This window comes from Ovis canadensis, chromosome 2 (assembly GCF_042477335.2).
Source record: "Ovis canadensis isolate MfBH-ARS-UI-01 breed Bighorn chromosome 2, ARS-UI_OviCan_v2, whole genome shotgun sequence".
Lineage (NCBI taxonomy): Eukaryota > Metazoa > Chordata > Mammalia > Artiodactyla > Bovidae > Ovis > Ovis canadensis.
In genome coordinates, this window is record NC_091246.1 from 61278347 (window position 1) to 61297574 (window position 19228).

Genomic DNA, 19228 nt, shown 5'->3' on the forward strand with positions numbered 1-19228 from the left:
ACTCTCCTAGAGCCTGACATCCTGGAGTGTGAAATCAAATGAACCTTGGGAAGAATTACTACAAACAAGGCTAGTGGAGATGATGCAATTCCAGCTGAGCTATTTCAAATTCTAAAAGATGATGCTGTTAAAGTGCTGCACTCAATATGTTCAGCAAATCTGGAAAACTCAGCAATGGCCACAGGACTGGAAAAGGACAGTTTTCATTCCAATCCTAAAGAAGGGCAGTGCCAAAGAACATACAAACTACCATACAATTGCACTCATTTCACATGCTAATAAGGTTATGCTCAAAATCCTTCAAGCTAGGCTTCAGCAGTACATGAACTGAAAAATTCTAGCAGAGTACATCATGTGAAATATCAGGCTGGAAGAATCACGACCTGGAATCAAGATGGCCTGGAGAAATAGCAACAACTTCAGATAAACAGATGAGACTACTCTAATGGCAGTAAGCAAAGCAGGAACTAAAGAGCCTCTTGATGAGGGTGAAAGAAGAGAGTGAATCAGCTGACTTAAAACTCAACATTCAAAAAACTAAGATCATGGCATCTGGTCCCATCACTTCATGGCAAATGGATGGTGAAAAAGTAGAAACAGTGACTGATTTTATTTTCTTGGGCTCCAAAATCAATGTGGATGGTGACCGCAGCCATGAAATTAAAAGATGCTTGCTCCTTGGAAGGAAAGCTATGACAAACATTAAACAGTTTATTAAAAAGCAGAGACATCACTTTGCCGACCAAGGTCCATATAATCAAAGCTATAGTTTTTCCAGTAGTCATGTGTGAATGTGAGAGTTGGACCATAAAGAAGGTTGAGTGCTGAAAACTTGATGTCTTCAAATTGTGGTGCTGGAGTATACTTGATATTCCCTTGAACTGCAAGGAGCTCAGACTAGTCAATCCTAAAGGAAATCAGTCCTGAATATTCATTGGAAGGACTGATATTGAAGCTGAAGCTCTGATACTTTGGCCACTTGGTGAAAAGAGCCAACTGGTTGGAAAAGGCCCTGATGCTGTGAAAGATGGAAGGCCAAAGGAGAAGAGGGTGGCAGAAGATGAGATGGTTAGATAGCATCACCAAGTCAATGGACATGCATCTGAGCAAACTCCAGCAGATGGTGAAGGACAGGGAAGCCTGGCAGGCTGCAGTCCATGGGGTTGCAAAGAGACATGACTTAGCAACTCAAGAACAACAGCAGGAGGATGAAGCCATATTATGGGATTAGAATTGGAGGTAACACTAGTAGATATTCAACCCTCGTCACTGTCCACTGAAATAGCACCTACAACCAAGGATGCCCTTGCTACCAGAATCCTGACTTTTAAGTATCACTCCTCAAAAGAAAGCATCTACTTGGAGCAATTGATTATTTCTAGGTCTGATGTAGAGAAAATACAAGGTGAACACTTTGTTGTGCCATTGAGGAGGAGGCCCTAAGCACTAAAAAAGTGATTGCGGTCTTCTCAAAAGGACTCAGGGGCAATGTGAAAAGCTGCCCACTCACCAAGCTTGGGGCAATCTAAGGATCAAAAAACAAATAATGTCAGTAATGAATCATAACATTTTAAAAGAATTCATGAGCTCATAAGGTATTAAAAGATAAGAGGAGTGAAGAAGGGATTGCAGAATTAGATAACTATCATCTTGTAATCACTGATCTAATGATTAATTTAGGTAAGCATCATCAATAGATGCCAAAACCTTGGGGAGAGTTGACAGGAAACAAGATAATTCATGAGACTCAAACTATTACATCCCAAATTTCTTATTAATTAGAAGGCTAATTAATTCTCCTTTACAATGGAGAAATCTAGTAGATACCTCAACCAACCAAGGAAAAAAATTTAACATCACTAAAAATGAGACTTCTAAAAATCTACCTCCATCACAGAAAATGTATAATCTCATCTGGGTAGTTCTTGCACCAGAAATGTTTAATCCCTCTCAAGTCCTGAAAAAACAAACCCAAAGAGTGAGTTGTTTTACAAACCACCAGCCTGGACTCATTAAAATCATGAACATGAAAAACCACTCCTCACAATTCTCCCTCCACCTCCCCACCCCACCACCCAGTAGGCAGACTCTTCTAAATTAAAGGAGATAAAAAGATGGGACGAACGTCAATGTTGGATTCTAGGTTCTGAATCAAAAGACACAAATCTATTATAAATATTTTTGTGACCAGTGGGGAAGTTTGAATATGGACAGTAAATCGGATAAGACCATTGTTAACTTTCTTAGAAGTAAGAATGGTACTTTGTTATACAGAAAAATACCATTCTTAGGAGAGGCATCCTGAAATATTTAGAGGTGTATTTTTACAGTGTCTGCAATTTTTTTCAATATTCAGGGGGTAAACGTGTGTGTGCAAAGAGGCAAAATATCAATTTTGGTTAAATCCAGGTGAACAGAATGTATGTGTTCCTACTATTCCTTCCATGTGTCTGTAGATTTCAAATTTATCAAAACAAAACACTGGGGTGAAAAAATTTCTGGCACAAGTAAAAAAAAATCAAAATGTTAGTTTCCCAAGGGCATAGAGCTCAGAGCTCACGCCATAATGACAGACTTCAAGAGGACCCAGCAAGAGGCAGTTGCCATCTAGTCACACTAGGAGCCAAGTGGAAGCCAAGCCAGTGTCTACAGACCACCCGCTACCCTGGCCTTGGACACCACCCATTTCCCTTGCTGAGACGGTGAGCCAACTACCTCTTCTTCAGGCTGTCTGGTGAGGGCTTCTCAACAGCTGTCTTCACTCACTCTGCCAAGGAACCTGCGTGCCAAGGATGCTCACCCATACCCCTTGGTTTCTGTTGGGGTGACCTCCATTCCCAAGCCTCATGCTGTTCTATGGATTCCAGTTACCTCTTAGTACACACTCTCCCTAGAAATCACTTCATTCCAAAGGTATTCGACACACAGATGAGGTTCAGTGTTCAGAAAACAAGAATAGACTAGGGAAGGAGGATTTTTCTCAGCATACTAAAGGAAAGGCTATCTTTTTTTTTTTTTAACCCATTAGATTTCAACTAGAAACTACTGCCAGCTGTTATCTTGCAACCATGAATGGAAAGCTTGTTTGAGAATGAAACCACTATTTGGAGAGATCAGAGCTACCCTGAGTGGCAGAAAGAACTGGGTTCATGGAGACCTGCTGTACCTCCTGGATCAAGTCTGGCATGCCCATCTGGAGCTACATGAGCCAATAAATTCCCTCCACTTGCCCACTGTTTACTTTTCCTTCTTCCACTTTGGACTGAATTTTCTGATCACTTACAACTCAATGTCAATTGAAACAATATTTCATTTAAAGATGTATTCTCTTGGACAAATGGATCAACTATTAGTTTCCATTTATATCCCCCCTATCAATTCACAAAGATAATAAAGGCTCTGAAAAGTCCAGCAATTAAAAAAAACTTTTTAAGTCTGTTCATATCAGCATGTGCCAAATCACTTGACTTTGGAGACGCCTATGAGCAATCCTTAGAAGTAATGTTCCATGGGAAATAATTTTTGTAATAACTGTGTGGAAATCATTCATTTACCTGCCAAGAAATCCTGTCATGTATCACCATTTAATTTCAATATCACTTCAATTTTCATGTTAGGAATTTGAGGTCCAGGTACTCAAACCAAAGATTATAACTCAATGTCAAAATTCTTAAATACACTGTTAGATACTCCAGAAAGTTCCTAGCTTGCCTATGACACAATCTTTTTATGTTTGTATCTCCAGCAGTTTGAATTATGCCTGATACGTAGGAGGAGCTCAATACATGTTGCTGAATAAATAAAATCATTACCAATTTACTTTTTTTCTGTGGGAATTACACTCCCTGTTGCTTTCTGACATTTTCCCTCCTGTTACATGTTGAATTAATGCTTTTATTGAGCAATCTGTGGTAACTCCTAGTTCTTAAGTCCTGGGAGGATAGAACTAATTCAATGTTCATTAGTGTGTACAACTAGTTTAAATGATTTGTTCACTGCACATTTCTTTTACGTGTCCAGAGTGCATCCAGTTTGATCATTACAGATGTCTTTAATCTTTCATTTTCTTGGACAAACTTTCACAATTAGAAATGTTTCTAGTCCTGCTTTATCTCATCTTTTGTATCAATAAAGGATGGCAAGTTTAACACATTCTTTTCTAAACTGGCACAGTAGGAGAAATGATCATATGCTATTGTGCACAGACCTAGTAGCATTAATGTCATCCCTCCAAAACAGAATATGAATTTCCAGGTTGCTAGCACAGATGATTTGGCTCCTCTGCATCTATATGTTCTTACACAAGCCAGAAGACTGCTTATCTCTGTAATGTCTTTTATCTGTCATCAACAGCACAGAATGTGAAACAAACTAAAACATGCTGATAAAACAGCAACTATGATGGTAGAATAGACTTGAAACCACATAACATGTAATATAAGGATTTTATTTTTAAGGAACTGAGGATGGTTAATCTTGAGAAGATTCTGGATCACCATGAGAGTCACTTAAGCTATTCATGGAAAGAGAAACATTTCAAAGTAATTTCAAACGAGTAGTCTGATCATGTGACATGTGCGTAGTTTTCATTGTCTATAGTGACCACAGTCCTGGTTAATCTGTTGATCTGAGGTACTGTTAATCTGAGCTACTGGTGCAAATAGTGGGAGATAAAACCAAGGAGGAATTCTGTTGGCATCACTGAGATTTTCAGCATGGAAAAGTTACAGATATAAGACTGATGAAGGTAAATAACTCTGCTGAATTTATTCTAGACTGGAAATATCTATATAAATTCATTGTTCATTTTATATGTAAAATGCTTATTTCCAACTCTGTTCAATAAAAAGGCCTGAAGAATAACCCAACAGTAACAAGAGTCTCAGCATTCATATAGTAGTCTTTCAATATCAATTTTTTAAAAAAGGGAACTAGTGGGTCTTTGGGGGAAATGGTTGATTCCATATCTGGAACAGAAAATAGACAAGAGCATGGAATAGCTTGTCAAGCCAGAAAAATAGAATGCTGAAGTCATATCAAAAGACTTACGAGATAAATTTCTCACTGACCAAAGATGGGTCAATTTAAGAATAAGATTTATAATTTCAATGAAATAAAATACATCAAATATATTTAAATCCATGAACTTGTAATGAAGCAAGCGGAAAAAAACTCATTGGTAGCATTCAGTGAATGCTAAAGAAGTAACCCCTAGTAAACATCGTCCCTGTAGGGACTGTACCTCACTGTACCAAGTAATGTACAGCAAAGTTTCTCTCTATTCAAGTATTTCTGCCAGTAAGTGAAGAAATCACAGATAGAGAAGATACTACTTTGCAAATCCCAATGAATGATTAAAGGATCTATACAATGGTGGGCTTCCCTTGTAGTTCAGCTGGTAAAGAATCTGCCTGCAATGCAGGAGACCCTGGTTGGATTCCTGGGTTGGGAAGATCTCCTGGAAAAGGGACAGACTACCCACTCCAGTATTTTTGGGTTTTCCTCATGGCTCAGATGGTAAACAATCCGCCTGCAATGCAGGAGACCTAGGTTCAATTCCTGGATTGGAAAGATCCCCTGGAGAAGGGCATGGCAACCCACTCCAGTTTGGGCTTCCCTCATGGCTCAGTTGGTAAAGAATCTGCCTGCAATGCAGGATACCCTGGTTTGATTCCTGGGTCAAGATCCACTGGAGAAGGGATAGGCTACCCGCTCCGGTATTCTTGGGCTTCCCTTGTGGCTCAGCTGGTAAAGAATCTGCCTGCAATATGGGAGACCTGGGTTGGGAAGATCCCTTGGAGAAGGGAAAAGCTACCCACTGCGGTATTCTGGCCTAGAGAATTCCATAGACTGCACAGTCCATGGGGTCTCAAAGAGTCAGACATGACTGAGCGATTTTCACTTTCACACAAGGGTAGATCCTTTGTAATGTCACAGAGTGACAAGCAGATACGTTGTACCTCCTGATTCAACATATCTGCATACACATAACAACTAGATAGTAAGTGGTCACACACTTAGCAAAATAAAAATTGAACTTGAATCTGATCATGCCTCTAGTTTTCACTACCTACTAATTTATTGATGATATTGGGACTAGAATGCAGTTAGTAAAATCTAGACCACATGAAGCTCTAAATAACCTAGATTCTGAAACAGAACATTTTCAAAGGAAAAAAATAAAGATCTACAGGATAAAAGAGATTGAAGAGGTCTACAACCAATCAACATATGAGACTTATTTGGATCTTGACTCAAATTACAAAGAAAAGATTATGAGCCAATAGGGATAATTTGAAAATGTACTGGATATTTGACAATATAAAGAAGCTATCATTAATTTTTTTTATATGTGATAATTATATTATGGCTTTCTTGTTAATTTTTTTCCTTACAGAGATACATATTGGGTTGACTAGAATGTTCATTCAGGTTTTTCTGTAATATCTTACAGAAAAACCAAAACAAATATTTTGACCAACCCAATACTATAATACTCAAGACTGAAATGAAATGAAATGTGTGATTTGCCTTGAGATAATCAGAGTGAGGGGGCAATAAATGAATGAATACTGGCCTTGAGTTGGTAACTACTTGAAGTTGGTAATGGGAAAGGAGTGTTCATTCTATTTTATCTCTACTTTTGTTTCAAAATTTCAAAAAGTTTCTGTAATATCTGTAGTGAGACCTGGTGAATCAGAGATCAGATGTAATCCTCAGTCTGGAATCTAAACCATCGGGTGTGTGTGGCATGACAAGGACCCACATTTCTGATAAACTGCAAGGAGGTGTTTTTGAATTGAACTGTTCATTATGGAAAGAAAGGGCTGCCCAAGTAGCGTATTTTTCTGATAACTGAAAATACACAAGGTGGGACTGGGCATGAGCTGAGGGCTTGGATGAAGTTATTATTTAGGCCCATCCCAATCTGGTGGTCTACAAGAGAGGGTTTCTTTTTCTTTTTTAATATATTTTTCTTAAAGACCTCCTGATTCAAGATGCTAATTGCAGAAACATACACAGCACTGTTTCTGGGTGCTTGTGTATAGTTCATGGATGTGAAGCAGAAGGGCCTGGGCCACAGAGCAGGCATGAAAGCACAATGAGAATAGTCAAATAAAACATGTTAGCAGAAGAGGAATGATTTCAAAAAAATATGTATACCTGCTATGTTTAACCTACTACTGCTGAATTTGAGTTCACTAAAGCATAAGGATGGTTTCTCTATCACTAGGTAGCAAACCCAGACATCAAGTTTTTAAGACACTAATTTAACTAATCTTCAGGAAACCATGCAAAGAGATCATTAGGAGAACACAGTCTTGTTACCTGGGCATAATTTTCTTTTCTTTGCTTCAGACATGCTAATTTGGTATGTCTGGATCAGAATGTCTATCCTGGGAGGCTTTTACAAGAGACAAAATTCAGCTCATCAGAAAACTGAGAAAGAAAAGAAAGCCCTCCAAAGCTACATTTCTTCCAAGCAGTCTTTGAGATTATTCCGTAAATGTTGTACTAAATATCTGAATAGATATCATCCAAATGAATAGTTTTTTGTTTTTCTTAACCTAAGGGAAGAAATTAGGTTTCTTATCAGATTCTTCTCCTTTTAATCAAGGAAAGAAGAATCAGTGAATGCATTTTGTATTTTGTCCACATTGTCTACCAGCAAGAATAGCATTTTTGCATTGTGAACCCAATCTGATTCTGACCTATTCAATTAAGTAATCAAATCCTATTTCTGGAACTTAAAGTTTTATCCTACTTGCCTCAGGATACTTTCACTTCATCTGGTATGGTGCAGTTCTTGGTGTCCATACAATTTGCATACCAGATTGTCTATCACTGGCCTACAATCCCATACCCAAGGCTGAGATAGTCTACAAAGGAATTTTTTTTTTTAAACATTTGAGAAACTGGGAAACACACACACACACACACACACACACACACAGGGAAGTGCATTCAATAAAAGATGACTAGCACTTTCTCTTCCCCAGACAATTTAGGCATTTTCTTCTTTCTTATTCTTCTCATCATTGGATTGCTAAGAATTATTTCTTTTACTCCATTAATTTCCCAGTCAAGCTCATTGCCAACCAAAATTAAGGGAAAAACAGCATTTCAGATGCCGCTGTCTCAGACAACTTTAGAATTTGAATTCTCAACACAGAATATTTGAATATGCACCATCATCTTTCAGGAAGACCCAACTCAGTTCTGTGAATCTGGAAAATGAAGATGTCTAAATGACCAACTCTCTCCTCATTTTATATCTATAAATATTTATGAAGTACTTACTAAGAGAACCCTATTTATTGGCAGAGAAATGTATAAAAAATAAGCCAAAAAATGTGTCTTGATCACTAGAACTAATCCCAATACAGGATGAGAAGTAAATAAGAAATGAGGAATTCAGAGAAACTTTCATAAAGGAACTTGAATCAACATGTTACGACGACAGATTAAGTGAGCTCAAGGGTCAATCCTATCAGCTCTCCAACAGAAAATGAGTTACTAATTAAAGAAAAATCTTACTAAAATCTTGATAAAAACAACTCTGTTTCTGTTAACAGACCTTCATCATATTAGAATCAGGGCCAAAGGATCGGACTATGGACGTACTCTTACTCTTTGTAAGTAAAGCTGAGAAGATGAACCACCAGTATGGAATAAGTCATATTTTGCTCAAGGAAATTAATAAAGGTTGTAATAATTTGTCCCAGGCAAGAATGAATATTATCCGAAGTGATTTTTTACTGGCCTCTTCTAAAATTACTTTAACTAGTTAATTATAGGTTAACTTAATACCTCTAATGTATTTGCTGGTGACTCAGACAGTAAAGAATCTTCCTGCAATGCAGGAGACCCAGGTTTGATCCCTGGATAGGGAAGATCCCCTGGAGAAGGGAATGGCTACCCACTCTAGAATTCTTGCCTGGGGAATTCCATGGACAGAGGAGCCTGGTAGGCTACAGTCCATGGGTCACAAAGAGTCAGATACTGACTTCCACCGCAACCATCTCACGGTCAGTTTGTCTAGTCAGTTGAGGGTAGTCCATTGAGAGTACCAACAGCAGAACTATAATTGGAACTTGCTAATTAACTCACGATAATAATGATGACTTCATATGATTTCATTTTCCTTCATGAAGGGATTTTTCAGGCTGTAAAACAAATATGGACTTACGCTTATGATTCAAATTTGCTTTTTCTTGGAATTATCACTTATGAGCATTTTTCTTCAGTGATCATTCATTCATTCAGTGAACACAAAGTTCTAATAAAGGAGGGAGGAGCATCATTCCAACTCAGTCACTCATGTGTTTGGCTCCCCAAAGACTCTTGGTGGGCATCGGGGACTTTGGGGTTGGGGAGAGTTTTCACCACTCCTTTGTAAAACTGTCTCACTGTGTCAAGCTAGTTACACAAACAATATGGTTGTGCTGAATGCCTCCGAGAGAATGGAATTTGGGTACATAGAAGGCCCTGGGTACCGACACGACCAACTCCCAGTAAAAACCCGGAGCACCAAGTCCCTCACGAGCTCCCTGGCAGCCAACATGTCACACACGGCACAATTCATGCTGGAGGAATTAAGTGCTTTCCCTGTTACTCCACTGAGAGAAGTCTCTTGGAAGCTTCAGCCTGGTTTCCCCTAGACTTTGCCCCATGTGGCTTTTCATTTTGCTGATTTCACATTATATCCTTTCACTGAAATAAATCATAGCTGTATGACTCTTTGCTGAATTATGTGACTCCTCCCAGTGAATCATCAAATCTGGGGGTGGTCTCAGGGACCCCAACAAGGGGACACGCTGCGATTAAAGCAGTAATGAAACAAAAGCATGGGATACAGCAGTCAGGAACAGGGTAGGTCTGAGCTGGAAATCAAGATGTAGTGGTATATGTCTCCCTAAGATTCAATCTCTAGTTCAACTTGCAGTGTGGACCTAGAGGAGGCTCAAGCGGGAATGACCTCAGGAAAGCATCTAGTACAGATTCCTCATTTGTTCAGATGAGCTAAGGGTGAGAGAGCTAAAATACCTTTCCACAGGACACAGAGTTAGTCTGAAGCAAAACATCAGTGCACCAAAACCACATCTCAACCCCCAGTAGTTCTTACCAGGAAATCATTTGCTGCCTGGCTGCAGTCTGTCCTTTCTCAGAAGGCCTCCTGCTTGCGTCAAGATGGGCCACATGGTTGCAGATTTACACCATGTTGCAATTTCAATTAAAACAGCTAAATGGGGTGCCATAAAAGGATGATCTCCAAGCTGCCAGGACAATAATGCCACAAACCCCACCAGATTTTATTAGAGTCAAATGACAGTATAAGTCATTAGGAAAATGTGTGCCAACCACAGAAACAGCAATGCCTCACACTCTTGGAGAACTGAATACCATCCAGTTGGCTGAGAAAGAACCATGTGGCTTACAATCATTTTTCACAATTACTATCCTAGCTAGTTCATAGTTTCTGGCAGATATGCCTCACACGCACAGCCGAACTCAGTTAATTTTCACTCTGCTGATCGACAAATATGATTTTTTTCCCTTAAAAAAAAAAAAAAACCACCCAGAGAGTTTTCATGAAATTTGAGGTAGTGCATCAAAAAGTGAGCCCATTTGTTAAATCCTGGCTTTAAAAATGCATATTAAGTAGGCCACCCAATATTCATCACAAAAAATTATGTGTTAAGGATGCCAGTCATACTTAACTACTCCAGTTTGAGAGTCAAATAGCAAGATTTCACAGGGCTTTCTTTACTTTTCCCTTTGGAATTGAGCTTGCCTTCTGTAAGGCAGGAAAAAAATTTTTTTTTAATACTTCACTATGGGCTTCTTCAAAATCAGTATTAGTTCTTAACAGTTAGACAAGAAATACCGTACAATGCTATAACATGTTCCTAAGGAAATAAAATATTTACATGACTAAAGGAATAAAAGAGCTATTTGGCTAAACTTATAGCTTCCTCCAAGTTTCACTTCCAAGTTGCCTTCTTGGGACTCATTGTCAATAGCGTGAGTACAAATTTCATGTATAAATGCTTTAGGATGATTTCAGAAAATATAAAACCTACTATAAATTGAATAATCCCTCCCATAAAGAGAACCATCCTGCCAACAAAGGAGAATTCCCATCTCCTCCAGTATTTCAAATGCAGCATCTGTCATAACTCTGTAAGGGATCAACAGACACTATAAAGACACGGCTCACAAGGGACTTCAACTGTATAGATAACATTCTACTCTTTAGATTGGGGGTGGGTGGACTGGCATTTATGGTTCTCTTTCAAATTTCTGTATGTCTTAAATATTTTGTAACAAAAAATATTTAACTCCCTGAATTTGCTCAATTGGCATTCTCAGATTCTTGAAGGGGCATCTTACTTGGCCAAGCTCTTTCTAGAATCAAAGTGAATTTTATTCAGGGGATCAAAATGGCCCATTATACCAGCTTTGTATGTTAAAAACATTTCTATTGCACCAAGTTCATGAACACTTGGTCAGATTCTCACAATCTTTCCCATCAGATATCCTTTGTCTGTGGAACATCTTGAAAGACTGTTTTAGGCAAGGGCACTTTCCAATCAGTGCCAGTAAAGTGAAAGTATTTTTATATTAAAGCTGTTGGCTTCCCAGATAGAAAATTTTGTCAGTAAGAAAAATGTATAAGATCAAGAGAAACAAGCTAAATTGACCAAGGGCTCCTTAAAGTATCTCTTAGGTTTTTTGAAAGCTCTTCTTCTTCCAACTGATAATGGGGAGGTAGAGGCCAGCTGTGTTCACATAAACCCCGTGGTGAAAATATGCTAGAGAAAGGAGAGCTCTAAGTGGTCCTGAGAGTCAAATAAAATCAGCATCAATTCGGAACTTGTTCAGTTCAGTCGCTCAGCTATGTCCAACTCTTTGCGACCCCGTGGACTGCAGCACACCAGGCTTCCCTGTCCATCACCAACTTCTGAAGCCTACTCAAACTCGTGTCCATTGAGTTGGTAATGCCATCCAACCATCTTGTACTCTATTGTCCCCTTCTCCTCCTGCCTTCAATCTTTCCCAGCATCAGGGTCTTTTCCAATGAGTCAGCTCTTCACATCAGGTGGCCAAAGTATTGGAATTTCAGCTTCAGCATCAGTCCCTCCAAAGAACATTCAGAGCTGATTTCCTGTGGAATTGACTAGTTGGATTTCCTTGCAGTCCAAGGGACTCTCAAGAGTCTTTTCCAACACCACAGTTCAAAAGCATCAATTCTTCAGTACTCAGCTTTCTTTATAGTCCAACTCTCACATCCATACATGACCACTGGAAAAACCATAGCTTTGACTTGACAGACCTTTGTTGGTAAAGTAATGTCTCTGCTTTTTAATATGCTGTCTAGGTCGGTCATAGCGTTTCTTCCAAGGAGCAAGCGTCTTTTAATTTCATGGCTGCAGTCACCATCTGCAGTGATTTTGGAGCCCAAGAAAACAAATTCTCTCACTGTTTCCCCATCTGTTTGCCATGAAGTAATGGGACTGGATGTCATGATCTTAGTTTTCTGAATGTTGAGCTTTAAGCCAACTGTTTCACTTTTACTTTTATCAAGAGGCTCTTTAGTTCTTCTTTGCTTTCTGTCATAAGGGTGGTGTCATCTGCATATCTGAGGTTATTGATATTTCTCCCAGCAATCTTGATTCCAGCTTGTGTTTCTTCCAGCCCAGTGTTTCTCATGATGTACTCTGCATATAAGTTAAATAGGCAGGGGGACAACATACAGCCTTTCCCGATTTGGAACCAGTCTGTTGTTCCATGTCCAGTTCTAACTGTTGCTTCCTGACCTGCATACAGATTTCTCAGGAGGCAGGTCAGGTGGTCTGCTTTCCAATCTGTTTCAGAATTTTCCACAGTTTATTGTGATCCACACAGTCAAAGGCTTTGGCACAGTCAATAAAGAAGAAATAGACATTTTTCTGGAACTCTCTTGCTTTTCCGATGATGCAGCAGATGTTGGCAATTTGATCTCTGGTTCTTCTAAATCCAGCTTGAATATCTGGAAGTTCACAGTTCATGTACTGTTGAAGTCTGGCTTGGAGAGTTTTGAGTGTTACTTTGCTAGTGTGTGAGATAAGCGCAATTGTGCGGTAGTTTAAACATTCTTTGGCATTGCCTTTCTTTAGGATTGGAGTGAAAACTGACCTTTTCCAGGCCTGTGGCCACTGATGAGTTTTCCAGATTTGCTGGCATATTGAGTGCAGCACTTTCACAGCATCATCTTTTAAGATTGCAGTTCAGTTCAGTTGCTCAGTCGTGTCCAACTCTTTGCGACCCCATGAACCACAGCACGCCAGGCCTCCCTATCCATCACCAACTGCCGGAGTCTACCCAAACTCATGTTCACTGAGTCGGTGATGCCATCCAGCCATCTCATCCTCTGTCAGCCCCTTCTCCTCCACCAGGGTCTTTTCCAATGAGTCAACTCTTCGCATGAGGCCAAAGTATTGGAGTTTCAGCTTTAACTTCAGTCCCTCCAGTGAACACCCAGGACTGATGGATCTCCTTTAGGATGGACTGGTTGGATCTTCTTGCAATCCAAGGGACTCTCAAGAGTCTTCTCCAAAACCACAGTTCAAATGCATCAATTCATTGGCGCTCAGCTTTCTTTACAGTCCAACTCTCACATCCATACATGACTACTGGGAAAACCATAGCCTTGACTAGACAGACCTTTGTTGACAACATAATGTCTCTGCTTTATAGCTCAACTAAAATTCCATCACCTTCACTAGCTTGTTAGAAATGCAAATTCCCAAATTTCCATTGGGGGGCCTGAGAGGGGTGGGCAGTAATCCTTCCAGGTGATTTGTGATGCCATTAGTATGAAGTCCAGTGGCACAACTGTTGGAAGTGTAGCTTCTGAAGTCAGAGTGACTGGGTTCAAATAACAGGATCTGCCCACTGGTAAACAGTGTGAGTCTGGACAACTTACTTGTCTCTTCTGTAATTTCTTCAGTGTAAAATGAAGACAATCCATGTGTGTGTGCTAAGTCACTTCAGTTATGTCTGACACTATGCGGCCCTGTGGACTGTAGCCTGCCAGGCTCCTCTGTCCACAGGATTCTCCAGCCAAGAATACTGGAGTGGGTTTTCATGCCCTCCTCCAGGGGATCTTCCCAACCCAGGGATCAAACCCACATCTCTTGCGTCACCTGCATTGGCAGGCAGGTTCTCCACCTCTTGTGCCACCTAGGAAGCCCTAAAACAAAGACAATAATAGGTCCCAACTCACTGGAATACTGGCAATAAGATAATACACATGAAAGTTTGGCAAAATGTTTGACACAGACGATTATTTTCTCAACTATGAAGATGATCATTGATATCCAGTTTACTCATCTATTTATTTCATCAGCATTCATTGAGCATTTATGCCAGATGTGAGCAGTGAATAAATAACTCAGAATTCCTGGCTGCCTACTAGACTTACCAGGGGATTCTTATGAAATCTTGCTGCCTGAGCCCTCCTCTATACCAAAAATAAAAATCTCTTATAGGGGGACCCAAGCTTGGGCATCCATTACTACTCAAGACATTTTAACAGAAGAAGCAAATCTATAAGCAAAAACTAGAACCCAAAGCCCATGGAGCTGGGTGTATGCACATGATCCCAGAGACACCTGCAGGGCAGAATTGTTGGCCCAGCAAATTCATTGGCACGTACATATTCCTCTTCTGCCTTACTGATCTTTGAAGGAAGTACAGATCGTGTTTTCCTAAATCCTCAGCACTTCCCACCATGCTCACAAAGAGGAGATGCTGGAGTCTGTCAATGCAATGAGAAGCGAGTTCTGTTTCTAGGACTGGACCCTGCCAGCTCCTGGAAGTCTGAGCACAGCGTTTCAGGTCAGAGGAGTAATTAGCCAGCCATTGTCTCCATAACAAACTCTTGTAAATGCACCTTTCCCTGAATATACTACCCAGGCCTCAAGGCTGGACATAATGGTTTCACATACCAGTTTCCAAGGGGAGGAGCGACGGGGGTAAAGCTTTTAAATTAATTAAAAGAGACACTCAGGCACACTTCATGCCATTCTTTAATCTCTGTTCTCCTGTGATAAATATAGACTGACAGGACCAGGCCTAGGCTAACGAGCCGAAGGCAGGACCCTATGGAGGTTTGCCAAGTAACCCTCAAAAAACACTGCAGCAGGGGCTCAGGCTCAGAAAAAGGAAGGAGGAAATCAGCACTGTATCTCAACAGTGTCAAAGACATGTCACTGAGCGCTCTGAAGGATGTCCACTGCACATATGATCATACCCTTTTTCAACTGTAGCAATGAAAACAGATAAAAGGAAGATAGCATGTATTGTAATTCAAATGAAGAACAACAATTATAATTTATTTTAAAGAGTCTTCTACTGCCAGGCACTGTGCTAAAGGTTTCCCATGTAGTATTTCATTTAATTATGGTAAGCAGCTTCCTAACCATTCTCACCTCCTAGCACACACACCATTATGTAGTCCCCTCTTACACTGAATTAGAGTTCAAACATGTGGTCAACAGAAAATTATAGAAGTAACTTCTGAGATTAGATCATAAAAAGACATCACCACCTCTGACACAACCTCTTAAATCGTTTGCCCTGGGGGAGGATAGAGCCATGTCAAGGAGCCACTCAACCAGCCCTCTAGTGAGGCCCAGGTGGAGAAGAACCAGCCATGTGAACTTTTCAGTGGATCCTCCAACTCCAGTCACAATTCTGAGTCTTCCAACTGAAGCCCCAGACATCACTGAACAGAGAAGTCATCAGCACTGGGCCCTCTCTGCATGCCTGACCCACAGAACTCAGAAGATCTTGTTCTTAAAAACTAAGTTCTGTGATTTGTTACACAGCAGTCACTGACTCAACTTAAGAGCTAGACACTCTTATTTTCTAGTTGACAAGAGTTTAAGTGATTCAACCATGGCCATATAAGCGAAGTAAAGGGGAACTGAATCCACGTTTGCAGACTTGAAGTTCTGACTTCAACTCTGTCAGTACTAGCAACATAAACATAGGTGTGTAACCAATTTCCCATTGCTTTCATTAAGGAAAAAGTATGTAGTTAATAGGAAGCTTTGAAGTGCTTTGGCTGCTCCCAAGACACTTAGCCCATCCTACATGGCACCCATGATTCTTCCTTGAACTTCAGTCATTTCTCCATGGACAGATTAGAAGTTCCTGGAGGGCTGTAGTGTCTCGCTTACAGTTGTTTGTTAATAGTAGAAGGGTGGGAATACGATGCCATGTTCATCCTGTGGACTCGCGTCAACCTGCCTGGTTTGGCATCTCTGTTTCATCACTTTCAGGTTGGGTGATCTTAGGCAAATGATCTAAATTTTATGAGCCTTGGATTCCTAACTCTTATAACACAGGGCCAGTATTAAACACACATCTGTTTAAACTACATTATAAAAACATTAAAGTATAAGCACCTTGCCTGGCATGTGCTAAGTGCTCAACGAACGTGATCTATTTGAATCATTACCATCAAGTATGTGTTGAAAAACATCCAGTATTTTAAAGAGCCAAACAAAAGCTCTTCCATCTTAACCTTTCTTCACATCAAAAAGAGAATTTCCGAAGAAACGGCAGAGGTTCTCGGGTGTAAGGAGATCTTCCCCTATACACACTGAAATCTTTGGAGTCAGCTTGACCATGGCTCCTGCAACAGCTCAATCTGCCCTGCTGGAGTGATGAGAGGGTCAGGGAGAGCTGTGGTCCACCTGCACTGTCCACTGGGACATGTGCAGATAGCAATGTGGTTCTTTCTTGCAAAAGAGAAATGCAAGTCAAAGAGGGTCTCACTGCCCCTGGGCCTTAAGAAGAGAGGTGCTAAGGGGATGTTGCTTCCATTCTACTTCTTAATCCAATTACATCCTTATCATCTTGTCAGCATAGACAAATGCTCCTGAGCTCCTGCTAACACTCCCTCTAATGCCTTCCCTTGTGGTTCATTCTTTCTTGGTCTTGGAGCTAATAAGCTGGCAAGTGTCTCACTGTCCCCTCATTGTTGTTGTTTAGTCACTAAGTCAAGTCTGACTATTTGTGACCCCGTGGATTGTAGCATGCCAGGCTCCCCTGTCCTCCACTATCTCCCAGAGTTTGCTCAAACTCACGTCTATTAAGTTGGTAATGCTATCTAACCATCTCATCTGCTGCTGCCCCCTTCTCCTTTTGCCTTCAATCTTTCCCAGCATCAGAGTCCCCTCAGGTGATTTCTACTCAAATGCTGTTTTGAGTCTCATCTCCCTTTGAACTTAGCTTTATGGCTCCTTTATTTCCCCTTATGCATGAAAGAGCTTTCTGTGTAAAACTCTGGTTGGGGTCCAAAATCTTTCCACAACCTTCCACTTCTGGGTAAGACTAAGAGGAGGGAAACTGGGAGAAATGCCAGCCACATTCACCCATCTCCAAATGAACACAGATTCCTAGTGTTGCTAGGTGCTAGGCTACATTCTCAGATGGGAGGATGTAAGTGACCCCCAAACACAAAGTAACAGAGGAGATTTAAAAATACAATGAAAACTATAAAACAAAGCGCCAAGGGGAGGATGTCACGAATGGCAGAGACAGCGGGCCCAGGAGAGCAGCAGCAGGACAAACAGCAGCAGATGAGGACATGGGAGACATGAAACAGTCAGCCTCAGGTGTGCGCTCTGAGGGATGGAGAATTCTGACCTGAGGAGGCGGGACAGGACAGAAGGCCACTCTGGGAAGAAGGAATGAAATGCAAGGAGACAGAAAAGCATGAGACACATGTTTGGAATGCAATGGATGTATAGAGAAGCAGGGTCAGGGACTGCAAAAAACAAGGTAGACTGGGGGGAATAATCCTGGCAATAATTTATAATAAAGATTTTCAAAAAATTTTTAAAAAGTTAAGGTCTTTTTGCAGATTATAGAGCAAATTGATAACATATAAATTTCATGATAAAGTATCATATTCTAGTCAATTTTTCAGGGATCACAAACATAAAACATATTTGAGAAGTACAGTTTCAAAGGAGGCAACATCAAGTGAATTTCTAGATCATCCTTCCCAACACATTAAGTTTCCCTTGCTGAAAGTTTTTGCTTGAACCACTGTGTGCATGCTCAGTCACATAAGATTGATTCTTTGCGACTCTTTGGACCGTAGTCCACCAGGTAAATTCCTCTGTCCATAGGATTTTTCAGGCAAGAATACTGGAGTGGGCTTGAACCACTGAACTAGCTACAAGTCAAACACTTTTCAACTATGTTTTTGCTAGTCTAGTTTTTAAAAATTGTTACCCAAAGAAGCTACATTTAGATATCTCAAGTTAGAAATCTGTTACCTACCAACAAAGTAATTTCAATGATTTCCAAGAGCCAGTATTCATTAACCAGACTGGTTTCAGAGTAGAGTTGATGTGTACCAGAGCTGAACACAACTATTGCTAAGTCTCAGGGTGTCTGCCCTTTGTATTATTTTCCCATCTTCTGACCCAAACTTACAAAGCTACTACAGAGAGTAAGATCTCAAATAGAAACACCTTCAGGATCAGAATTTCCCTCTTTCCTCTTAGAACCAGAGAGTTAACTTCAAAAAAGATCCAGAAAATCTGTATCTAACTCAAAAAGTCCCTAATGTTTAAGCATAAGTTGAGGCTAAATGTTAAGACCTTCTCAAATGTAAAGGTTTTGAATTTTGGAGCTGGCAGAGAACCTGAGACTGAGGAAATTGAGTGACAATTCCCACTTTACGCCAGAAACAGGCCTAGTGGGGCTTTGATTTTCTGATTACCCGAATAGTGCTTTTCCCACCACTCTGTTGTGGATAGCCATTTAAAAAAAATTGTGATCCTAGAGCATTTGATCCCTGGATAGCTTGATGTGTAATCCTAGAACACTGAAATTTTTTATATAAAATTTGGCCTATGGGCCAAATCCAGCCTCCCATGTGTTTTTATTTACTGTTTTATTGGAACATCAGTTAAGTCGCTCAGTCGTGTCTGACTCTTTGCGACCCCATGAATCGCAGCATGCCAGGCCTCCCTGTCCATCACCAACTCCCGGGGTCCACCTAAACCCATGTCCATTGAGTCAGTGACATGGCTGACAGGCCAATAACCCACCTCCAATGGTGGGTCCTGAAACAGGAAAAAGTCCCTGCTCATTGTTTCTCTGTCTTCCTGGTCCCAACATTGCTGAACACACAACAGGATGCCACTGGCCCTGGGCA

General features: G+C 40.4%; 1 protein-coding gene across 3 annotated transcripts in view; it reads right to left on the reverse strand.

Moving 5' to 3' along the window:
- The window catches only part of PCSK5 (proprotein convertase subtilisin/kexin type 5), a 503732-nt gene that overhangs the window by 390575 nt on the left and 93929 nt on the right, over positions 1–19228 (reverse strand). The window lies entirely within an intron of this gene.